This window comes from Myxocyprinus asiaticus, chromosome 50 (genome assembly GCF_019703515.2).
Source record: "Myxocyprinus asiaticus isolate MX2 ecotype Aquarium Trade chromosome 50, UBuf_Myxa_2, whole genome shotgun sequence".
Classification (NCBI taxonomy): Eukaryota; Metazoa; Chordata; class Actinopteri; order Cypriniformes; family Catostomidae; genus Myxocyprinus; species Myxocyprinus asiaticus.
Genome location: NC_059393.1, coordinates 18,715,223 through 18,727,273, shown reverse-complemented (window position 1 = coordinate 18,727,273; position 12,051 = coordinate 18,715,223). Strand labels below are relative to the sequence as shown.

Here is a 12,051-nt window from a genome sequence, read left to right as displayed (position 1 = left end):
ATTTTTTAAAAGTTGAACAGATGCAGCCTCATTATGAGAACATGATTCAGTGCTTTTTAAGTGGCACTTATGGCCTGTTTCCTTAGATACGTGCCTTCTGCATGCGCTCCCAAACCCAAGTCGCTGTCAATAAACAACAGTAAACCGCAAATTTAAAGCCCATTGTGTGATATTTATCACCTGTGGAACACTTACGGCCTTGTAATGAGGGACATTTTGACGACGGAATTCTTATCCCGGCTGTAGCGCCAAATGAAGATGACTCTGTCTTTATTTATTGATCTGGGAATCGGTTGAAAAATCATAGTGATTTATAAATGTTTGCTCGACATGGGCTGCAGACTGTTTCAGTTAGTTTGATATATGTGGGCCACATTCAGATTTTTCACATCTGGGGTCATGGCTTACAGGTCAACTTGGATATATACAGTTGTGCTCAAAAGTTTGCATACCCTGGCAGAAATTGTGAAATTCTGGCATTGATTTTGAAAATATGACTGATCATGCAAAAAAAAAAACTGTCTTTAATTTAAGGATAGTGATCATATGAAGCCATTTATTATCACATAGTTGTTTGGCTCCTTTTGAAATCATAATGATAACAGAAATCACCCAAATGGCCCTGATCAAAAGTTTACATACCCTTAAATGTTTGGCCTTGTTACAGACACACAAGGTCGTACTTACACTTACACAGGTTTAAATGGCAATTAAAGGTTAATGTGGTTGTGGTTGTTTCAAGGAGCACAATACTTGTTGACCCCTCTCCAAACATAGCGCTTATGGTTGTGACCATAAAGCTCTATTTTGGTCTCGTCAGTTTAAATTACAGTGTGCCAGAAGCTGTGAGGCGTGTCAAGGTGTTGTCGGGCATATCGTAACCGGGCTTTTTTGTGGCATTGGCTTCTTTCTGGCAACTCGACCATTTTTGTTCAAGTATCGTCGTATTGTGCTCCTTGAAACAACCACACTGTCTTTTTCCAGAGCAGCCTGTATTTCTCCTGAGGTTACCTGTGGTTTTTCTTTGTATCCCGAACAATTCTTCTGGCAGTTGTGGCTGAAATCTTTCTTGGTCTACCTGACCTTGGTTTGGTATCAACAGATCCCCGAATTTTCCACTTCTTAATAAGTGATTGAACAGTACTGACTGGCATTTTCAAAGCTTTGGATATATTTTTATATCCTTTTCCATCTTTATAAAGTTACATTACCATGTCACGCAGGTCTTTTGACAGTTCTTTTCTGCTCCCCATGGCTCAGTATCTAGCCTACTCAGTGCATCCACGTGAGAGCTAACAAACTCATTGACTATTTATACACAGACACTAATTGCAATTTTAAAAGCCACAGGTGTGGGAAATTAACCTTTAATTGCCATTTAAACCTGTGTGTGTCACCTTGTGTGTCTGTAACAAGGCCAAGCATTCAAGGGTATGTAAATTTTGATCAGGGCCATTTGGGTGATTTCTTTTATCATTATGATTTAAAAAGGAGACAAACAACTATGTGATAACAACTGGCTTCATTTGATCACTATCCATAAATAAAAAGTTGCATGATCAGTCATATTTTCAAAATCAATGCCAAAATTTCACAATTTCTGCCAGGGTATGCAAACTTTTGAGCACAACTGTATATATATATATATATATATATATATATATATATATATATATATATATATATATATATATATTTTTTTTTGTTTTTTTTTTCATTTATTTGAGGATTAGGGTTAGGATTTGAAGTGTGCTACATGTTACAAAGGAATGTTCAGAATGGAATACTAGCTTACTACTTAGGCCACATCCACACTAATCCATTTTGTGTTTCCTGACGTCACACTTTCCAAAGTATGCGGTAATGGAAAGCATTTTTAAAGCGCTACGTTTTTGGTGAAGGAAAACACCATTCTAGTGTGGATGAGAGGCGGAAAAACATATTAGTGTGGACATGGCCTTACTGAATACTTCACTGAATAAACTTAAAGTCTTTCTAGCTAGTCAGTGCACTGTCGGCCATCTTTGAAACACTCTCTGGAGGTTATTTCCAGTCATGCCAGTGCAGCTCCTATCTGCTTGAATGGAGAAAGACCAAAATGTCAAAAACGGTTGGCCAAGATTATTATCAAAGCACATATTTCAAATCAGCAATAAAATCTGACAATACTGGTATCATAAATTGTGATTCTTTACCTCATATTATGCCAAAAAAATGCAATTTTCCTAGCTTGTATAACTAATGCGCATGTACGTTCTAGAGTTGATTGACAGCTGATGTCTGTATCTAAAATGTGATTGGCTCTTTTAACTGTAAGGCGGGACTTCCTTTCTACATCCGTTGACCATTGGGTTCCAATTTCTCCCACTCATTTTAATAGAAGTGGTCAATCTCTGCTAAATAACCTCTGATAAACTGTATACTGCATACTATTTAAAATAGTTATTGAAACAGGCATTATGTACAGTTGAAGTCAGACGTTTACATACAACTTGGCCTAATACGTTTAAACTCGGTTTCTCACAATTCCTGACATTTTATCATAGAAACGATTCCCTGTCTTAGGTCAGTTAGGATCACAACTTTATTTTAAGAATGTGAAATGTCAGAATAATAGTAGAGAGAATTATTTATTTCAGCTTTTATTCCTTTAATCACATTCCCAGTGGGTCAGAAGTTTACATACAATTTGTTAGTATTTGGTTGCATTGCCTTTAAATTGTTTAACTTGGGTCAAACGTTTTTGGTAGCCTTCTACAAGCTTCTCACAATAGGTTGCTGGAATTTTGGCCCATTCCTCCAGACAGAACTGGTGTAACTGAGACAGGTTTGTAGACCTCCTTGCTCGCACATGCTTTTTCATTTCTGCCCACAAATGTTCTATCAGTTTGAGGTCAGGGCTTTGTGATGGCCACTCCATTACCTTGACCTTAAGCCATTTTGCCACAGCTTTGGAGGTATGCTTGGAGTCACTGTCCATTTGGAAAACCCATTTGCGACCGAGCTTTAACTTCATGGCTGAAGTCTTGAGATGTTGCTTCAATATATCCAAATAATTTTCCTTCCTCATGATGCCATCTATTTTGTGAAGTGCACCACTCCCTCCTGCAGCAAAGCACCCCAACAACATGATGCTGCCACTCCCATGCTTCATGGTTGGAATGGTGTTCTTTGGCTTGCAAGCCTCACCCTTTTTCCTCCAAACATAACAATGATCATTATGGCCAAAAAATTCCATTTTTGTTTCATCAGACCAAAAAAAATGTCTCCAAAAAGTAGGATCTTTGTCCCCATGTGCACTTGCAAACTGTAGTCTGGCTTTTTCATGGCGGTTTTGGAGCATTGGCTTCTTCCTTGCTGAGCAGCCTTTCAGGTTATGTCGATATAGGACTTGTTTTACTGTGGATATAGATACTTATCTACCTGTTCCCTACAGCATCTTCACAAGGTCCTTTGCTGTTGTTCTGGGATTGATTTGCACTTTTCGCACCAAACTACATTCATCTCTTAGGAGACAGAATGTGTCTCCTTCCTGAGCAGTATGATGGCTGCGTGGCCCCATGGTGTTTATACTTGCGTACTATTGTTTATACAGATGAATGTGGTACCTTCAGGCGTATTGTTTTTCTGAGGTCTTGGCTGATTTCATTTTGATTTTCCCATGATGTCAAGCAAAGAGGCACTGAGTTTGAAGGTAGGCCTTAAAATACATTCAAAGGTATACCTCCTGTTCAGTATACCTCCTACCAGAAGCTAATTGACTAAATGTCCAAAGCCTTGACATAATTTTCTGGAATTTTCCAAGCTGCTTAAAGGCACAGTTAACTTAGTGTATGTAAACTTCTGATCCACTGGAATTGTGATATAGTCACTTAAAAGTGAAACAATCTGTCTGTAAACAATTGTTAAAAATTACTTGTGTCATGCACAGGGTAGATGTCCTAAACGACTTGCCAAAACTACAGTTTGCTAATATTAAATCTGTGGAGTGGTTAAAAAAATGAGTTTTAATGACTTCAACCTAAGAGTATGTAAACTTTTGACTTCAACTGTAATTATAAATGTTTCAAACAGTAGTATGCTACATTGTGGTCATCTCATTACTCATCATTGCATGTGACTGGCATTAGGCAATCCAGTTAGCACCTTGGGAATACAAATTTATTATTTTCATTTTAAATTAAATATGGATAAATGACTTAAGTTTTTTTCAAATTTAAAGGGGACCTATTATGCAAAAATCACTTTATATGGTGTTTGAACATAAATGTGAGTCTGCAGTGTGTGTACACAACCACCCTACAATGTTAAAAGTCCACCCACTCCTCTTTCTTATATTTCTGTTAATCAAAATGTCTCAAAATGACTGGTTTTCGTATCCGCTCTAAAGTGACGTCACTTTAGAGCAAGCCACACCCACGACTGGTGACGGACTCCACCCTGTTATCATAGATCCTCCTCTGTGTGATCAACACACAGTCTGCCATTTTTTCCGTGCTGGACAGCTACAGTGAGAAAAATAATGTCTCAACTTCGTAAGCGTCATAAGTGTTCTATTGTTGACTGTAAAAGAGAACATAAGAGTCTTCATGTACTCCCAGCATCAGAGCCACTGAAGACGCAGTGGTCAAGTTTTGTTTTTGAAGAAAATGTGCCCCAAAACATACCAAAATTCGTGTATGTTTGTGCAAATCATTTTACACCAGACTGCTTTGTGAATGAGAGTCAATATAAAGCAGGATTTTCCAAAAATGTGACTCTTAAGCATGGATCAGTATCAACTGTTCGTGTACCAGCTTTATATCCTGAAGATGTAAGTATCGCACTTTATATTTTGTGAATGTTTGCAAATCGCCTTTCTGAATGTGCTTGTTAGCTGATTCCACGGCTAATGCAGCTAAAGTTCCCATTGTCTCTGATTGTATTCACAGAGACCAGAGTTATGTCGTTATAGCTTGTTTGCACATGATGTCACATCACTGCACTGCTGTAGTGTGAAATGCAGATGGAGGGCAGGAAGTGATTTTCTACATAAGAAGCACTATCACAACCTCAAAATGCCTATGTTTTGCGTCGTTTACGGTTGCTCATACATATATGGCTGAACTCCGGTATTTATGGTGTCAGTCATATTGGTTCAGATTTGTTGTTGCTATAGTATCTGAAGCACAAGCTGTAAAGGCACAGCCCTCTTCCGGAAAGGGGGCGGGGAGCAACAGCTCATTTGCATTTAAAGAGGCACACACGAAAACAGCGTGTTTTTGATTCCACCCAAAAAGAGGCATTTACAACACGATATAATAAATGATCCGTGGGGTATTTTGAGCTGAAACTTCACAGACACATTCTGGGGACACCTGAGACTTATATTACACCTTGTAAAAAGGGGCATAATAGGTCTCCTTTAAGTCACAATGAGCCAAGCAAAGGCTAGAAATTGCAGAATTTCAAAGCTGATCTAATAGCACAGTCCACTGAGGATCACATCTTTCAGATGCCTAAAATAGTCCTACAACTTTGCAGTTTTTGCAAGTTGCAATATTTTTAAAATATGGTCCAGTATTTTTAAATTGGTTAGAGCCTAAATCGTATGGTAGTAATGTGTGTTTTCTAAGTATAATCACATTTAAATATTATACATTTATTCAATATTTATATTATATTATATTATATTATATTATAACATTTAGAAGTTTATTTATTCAAAACAAATGTCTAATTTAAAGTGTAATTTTCATTTTTCAGTCAGTTTCGGCCGCTACTATTCATTTTGGTGCATAAACAGCAAAATATGTCAATTATAACATTTATTGTTATTACATTTACTGTTGCAATCAAAATTATTCAACCCCCCTGAGTAGCAATACATTCTGGTGATGCAAATTAAAACACATCAACTAAAACCTCAGTAAACAGTCAAAGTAAGTTTTTAATACACATTTGAGTGATTTTGAGAACAAAGAGTTCAGTTTACCCAAATTTTAAAATAAAAACATAACTAATTCTCTCCACAAATATCATGTCAAAAATATTCAACCCCCAAAGCCAATCATTTGTGGAGCATCCTTTACCCTTAATAACAGCAAATAAATGTTTCAGGTAAGTGTTCTCAGGCTTCAGACATCTCTCTATTAGAATTTGTACACATTTCTCTTGAGCAAAACTTCCAGCTCATTGACATTCTTTGGTTTCTGTGCTGCCACTGCTTCCTTGAAATCCCAACAATTTCTTTGCAACGGGATTTTAATGATGGACTGAAAGGGCCATTTAAGGACAGTCCACGACCTATCCCTGAACCAGATTTTGGACAACTTGGATGTATTCTTGTTGTTATTGTCTTGCTGGAAAGTCCAGTGATCACCGAGCTTCGATTTACACACTGAAGGCATCACATTTTTCATGCCAAAATGGCCTGATACCTGAAAGAATCCATGGTGTCAGTCACATAGTCAGGATAGCCGTTTCCTCCAGCCGCAAAACACCCCCATAACAGGACAGACCCACCTCCATGCTTGACTGTGGGGATGGTGTCGTTCTTGTCATCACCTTGTCATCTTACTCCAGACGTACTGCTGACCCAAGGGTCTAAAACTCATTTTCAGTTTAGTGTCAAACGTCTATAAAACCTTCTTCCAGGACTCCACAGGTCTTTCCTAATTACTTCTTGAATATTCAAGTCAACATTTCCCTTGGTGAAGTTTTGCTTTCTTCCACACCCCTAGGAGGTTGCTGTTGTACCATATTTAAAAAATGTATGAATGGTGCTGCCAACTTCGTCTTTAAGTGCCTTGGAAATTTACTTTTAGCCGTGACCTTTCTTGTGTAATAAAATAATCTCCTCTATTAGCTTTTTATTTTTAATTGCATTTTTTGCATAGAAATCCATTTTTGCTTACAACGCTAAACTTACATTTTAAAACTTAAATAAGTGCCATTGCAGATTGACGACTTAATTTTGTTTTAAAACAATTACTTGTGTAGCCTTACATATTTAAGAAACAGCTACATGCAATAGGGGTTGAATAATTATGACATGGCTGTATTTAAAAAATAAAATCCTGCTATTTAGAAATATTAGTTTATATATTCACACTATGACTTTGAATGTGTCACTCAACTGATATAGATATAGATGGGGGTTGAATAATTTAGATTGCAACTGTATAATAAATGCCATATCCTTCATTATATTGAATAAAACATAAAATGGTATAGTGCAAGCATACACTTACCACACGCTAAAAGCTTCTTTTGGAGGACGTCTTAAACATATTTGCACGTGTGGTTATTTGCACAGTTTTTCTCAGTAAATCACCAGCAATACCTCCACAATGCACACATACACTTTGATAGACTGCACAAGCAAATTAGTACCCGTTATATGGGATCTTAGTAAATCAGGACCAATGAGTAGTATGTAAATATAATATTCCGAACAAAAGAAAGATTTAAGATGGTTTGGCCACCCTAAATGTCGAATCATGAGAAAAAGAGAGCTAGAGAGAGATACAGGGACACTTTTGTGCATTCGCTATGGAGGCCTCATTAATAACAAGCATGCACTGAGAAATTAATTGACCAACTTCGGGCCTGTATTCTGAGTGGTTTAAGTCAGACAGTTTTAAATTGAGTACTTTAAAAATGCATTACATCGTTTGAGGGTAATGCTAAGCGTTTTATAATCTGAGTTTAACTGAAAGTGAAATATAATAGCTTTTTATCTATTACATGTGTATGTGTATCAGCTTGAGATGAAAGATGTTTAACTATTTATATGTGGGACTAGCAGTGGGAAATGACTAATAGTCACTGAAATCTTTTATAATCTTGGCAATAAAGTATGCTTTTCCTGATGCCGTTTGGACATTTTTGCCTATACAACTATGTAATGTAATCAAGAATCGAGAATGACTAAGCAATTTAAAGGAAAAAACATGCCCAAAAAATGAAAATTCTGTTATTTACCCTCATTTCATTCCAAACCAGTATGACTTAAATTATTTTGTGGAACACAAAAGGAAATATTTTGTCCATACAAGTCCATATGACTTGTGCACTATATTCCACTTATAACTTTGTGTGAGAAACAGATCTTAATTTTAAATTCAATTTGCTGAACATATTACACTCCGCCACAGCTCTAAAAAAAATCAAAAATTCAAAAATGGCAAGTCAAGACATATTGACTACATTTATGGTACTATCATAAAGCTATTTTGTAATTTTTGGAGCTCAACAGGCCTTGTTTCTGTTCACTTTCTTTGTATGGAAATAAGCAATGCGAACATTCTGCCTCAACATCTTCTGTTGAGTTACACAAAAGATAAAGACAAACAGGTTTGGCATGACATTAAGGGTGAGTAAATTATGACAATTTTCATTGCTGGGTGAATTGTTCTATGACAGGTATTAATTTTTTCACTCTGGGCGTCTGCAATTCAAGACCATCTAGTTTTCATCAACATCCGTACAACACTTGACCACACAATATTGACATTGAAAGCAACCAAAGAGAGTTTTCCAAGAACAGACTGAAAGAGAATTGTATCTTTAGTTCTGAAGTAGTAAAAGAAAGGAGAGTGCATCTTTTGCAAGGGCAAACACCACTTGCATTATCTCTGAAAATGTACAACATTTGTTGATATTACATTACAATAAAGATCTGCCTGTAATTCATTCCACTGTTGCCTTACAAAGTCAATTCAACTTCCCTTCCAGGTTCAACCTTCGTCCTTGCTGTTCTAACAAACCATGTTTTTTTACTCAACTGTCATCTATTTATAAAAAGTGCCTGGTAGGTGTGGACCCCCAAGTCACCTGCTCTGATCATACAAACACAAAAATACACAACTGTACACTTGTTCCGCTACAGTGATGGCCTAGCTGTCTGAGCCCTGGGGACTGTGGACACTCTAATGATGGAGACCGAGGGGGAGACCTGCTGTGAGTGAATAATAGACCTGTCCAGACATATGCTGTACTCTGTGGACAGGTGATGCCTGCTTGGAAGGGGGCAGGGCTGAAACAATTCTGCTGTCTGATTGGTCTTGGCTAATTTATACTTACTGGGTAAATAGTTTCTTTTAGTTAACCTTAAAATGTTGATGAAATGCACTGATGTTTTTGTTCTGCAAAGGTGTTCTGTAAGTGATATTTCTTATATGTCCGTGAACATCAGGGAAATTCATGACCCAGGAGAACTTGGAGAAGTTGAAGAGCATTGATGATTGGTTAACACTAATTGTGGGTGTGATTTAGGTGTGACATTCTCTATTTACAATCGTGCGTGCCAGCTGAGGAGATTGCAGCTAGCTAGCAGTGTTGAGTAAGTTACTCTAAAAAGTAATCCACTACAAATTACTGATAACTACTATAAAATTGTATCAGCTTACTTTACTGATTACTTCATTGAAAAATGGTGATTGATGATTGGTTAAAACTGATCATGAGTGTGGTTTGGGCACGACGCTTCTACTCTAAAATTTTAATCAGCTTACTTTACTTGACTTTTTTACTTCAATGATAAAACAACCACATTACTAATTACTTTACTTTTACATTACTTTCCCCAAAAAAGTTAGTTTTTTTTTCACTCAAGTTCAAAATAATTTTAAGTTTTCCTCCTTGTACATTTTCACATGGCATTCATTCACAGAAACACAAACAGATGTGCTTTTGAACATAATTCATATTTTAAATGTATAATACATTAATTCTATTTTAGAAACATGTAAAACCCAAGTATTGTATGGAAAGCTGAAGTGTGTAATTTCTGCGACACTAGCATCACCAAACAGAATTACAAAAATAAACATTGTTTTCAAACAGCTTTTTCAAACTCTGGCCATCTGCCATTGATAAAAAAATTTTTTTATAGATAGTCCCGCCTCAAACTCACGATATTGATTGAGTCAACGTTGTTGTGTCGGGCTGGATGGCTGCTCAAAACAAACAGAACAATTTTAATAGCGCAATAGAGACAGTGTTTACCCTTTTCGAGGAAATCAACCTACTGTAAAATGGCTTAATTATGACTATGCATACTAAGCTGGGATAGGAGAAAGTATTTTAACAAGAGCTGACAAAATAGCGCGTTAACGCATGTGATTAATTTAAAACGTTTAACTTGTTAATCTTTCTTAATCGTGATAAAAACATTTACCGATTTGACATTAGATTCTGACATTTCATTCAGCTCCATGTGAGTTCTGAACACTGGTTGGAGGAGGGCGGATTGCGATGTGTCCGCCCGGGGTCATTACTGACACACACCACAAACACACACAGCAGTGATGCCGTGTCAATGATCAAGTGATGGTGAAAGAATCTCTTTGCCATGTTTTTATTTTGTACAGAACTAACCCAAATGGGACCTGTGAAAATCTACACTCACATGACTCACTGAAGTGAAGCATCAGCGTTTTCCCAATGCCATGTTGTGCTTCTGTCTTACTGGACAATTTGGATGAAGTTTCATTTATGTCTGCAGTGTCAGTGCTAAAAGCTCTAAAGTTTTTTGATTAACACAAAAATGAATTTCAACTGATCCTTCCTTTTCTTTAAAAAATGCAAAAATCTGGGTTACAATGAGGCACTTACAATGGAAGTGAATGGGGGCCAATTTTTGGAGGGTTTAGGGCAGCAGTATGAAGCTAATAATTTAATAAAAGCATTTAAATTAATTTTTTTTGTTAAAACTGGTGTGTTATTTGAGCTGTAAAGTGGTTTTATTTGTCATTTTTGTGATTGTTTAGGGTTTTGCATTACGTCGTCATAGCAACAAAGTTGTACAATTGGATAGCACTTTACACAGAAAAGGTTAGTAAGTGATTTATCACACTAAAATCATGTTAACACACACATTGTTTACGTCTTGTGGCTATACTTTTGAAAGAGTGTGTATTTTAAAGTTTACGGACTGGCCCCATTCACTTTCATAGTGAGTGCCTCAATGTAACCTCGATTTGTACTTTTTTTTTTTTTTAAAGAAAAGGAGGGATGAGGCAGAATTATTTTTTGTGGTACTCAATGTTATACCACAAATGCTGTCGATTGAGTTAACTTGTACCGGAATATTCCTTTACATATGACTGAATAACAGCACCCATTTTAACAGAATAAGTTTCACACTTCATCTTTAAAAGTAATTGCCTTCATTAAAAGTCAGTAACTAATCTGATTACAAGAATTTAAAATTTAATATGTTAGATTTAATATGTTGTTGTTGTTGTTGTTGTTGTTTGTTTTTAAATGATGCACACTCACATGAGATGAAGACTTGGTAATATTGTTAGCAAAAAAGCTTCTTTATTCTACTCATGGTGCTGGGCGTACATTCATGAGCGGCGCCATAATGAAATTATATGACTATCCAAATATTACTCGCTTTGTCACAATAATCCCATATAATTTGAAGTTTTTAATGGTGGAAAGAATAACTCATGGCCGACTGCGATTAACAAGTTTTTACAATGACAATGGTAACTGATAACTTCCGGTTTTTTTTTTTTTTTTTTTTTCTGTCAATCAAATCAAATCAAATCAAATCACTTTATTGTCACACAGCCATATACACAAGTGCAATGGTGTGTGAAATTCTTGGGTGCAGTTCCGATCAACATAGCAGTCGTGACAGTGATGAGACATATACCAATTTACAATAACATCAAATTAACACAACGCAATTTAAACATCTGTTATACATAATTAAACTCAACTTAAAACATCAAATTAACACAACACAATTTAAACATCTGTTATACATAATTACACAACTTAAAACATCAAATTAACACAACACAATTTAAACATCTGTTATACACATAGTTACACTCAACAATATACAAATAATAACATACACTGTACAGTATACAATATGCTGTTTTTGTTTTTTACTATATAGATACTATATAGATACACATTATTCAATAAAAATTAAAATATATATGAAAAAAGTATATATATAGAATGTACAGTATTGTACTGTATTGACATTCAGGCTGTCGGTTGATAGTCAGTTGTTAAGAGAGACATAATATAATGACAGTAATA

At 36.0% G+C, this 12,051-nt stretch overlaps 1 protein-coding gene across 1 annotated transcript in view; it reads right to left on the bottom strand.

Moving 5' to 3' along the window:
- The window catches only part of LOC127438907 (low-density lipoprotein receptor-related protein 1B-like), a 326,009-nt gene that overhangs the window by 240,015 nt on the left and 73,943 nt on the right, over positions 1 to 12,051 (bottom strand). The gene's annotated exons all lie outside the window — the stretch shown is intronic.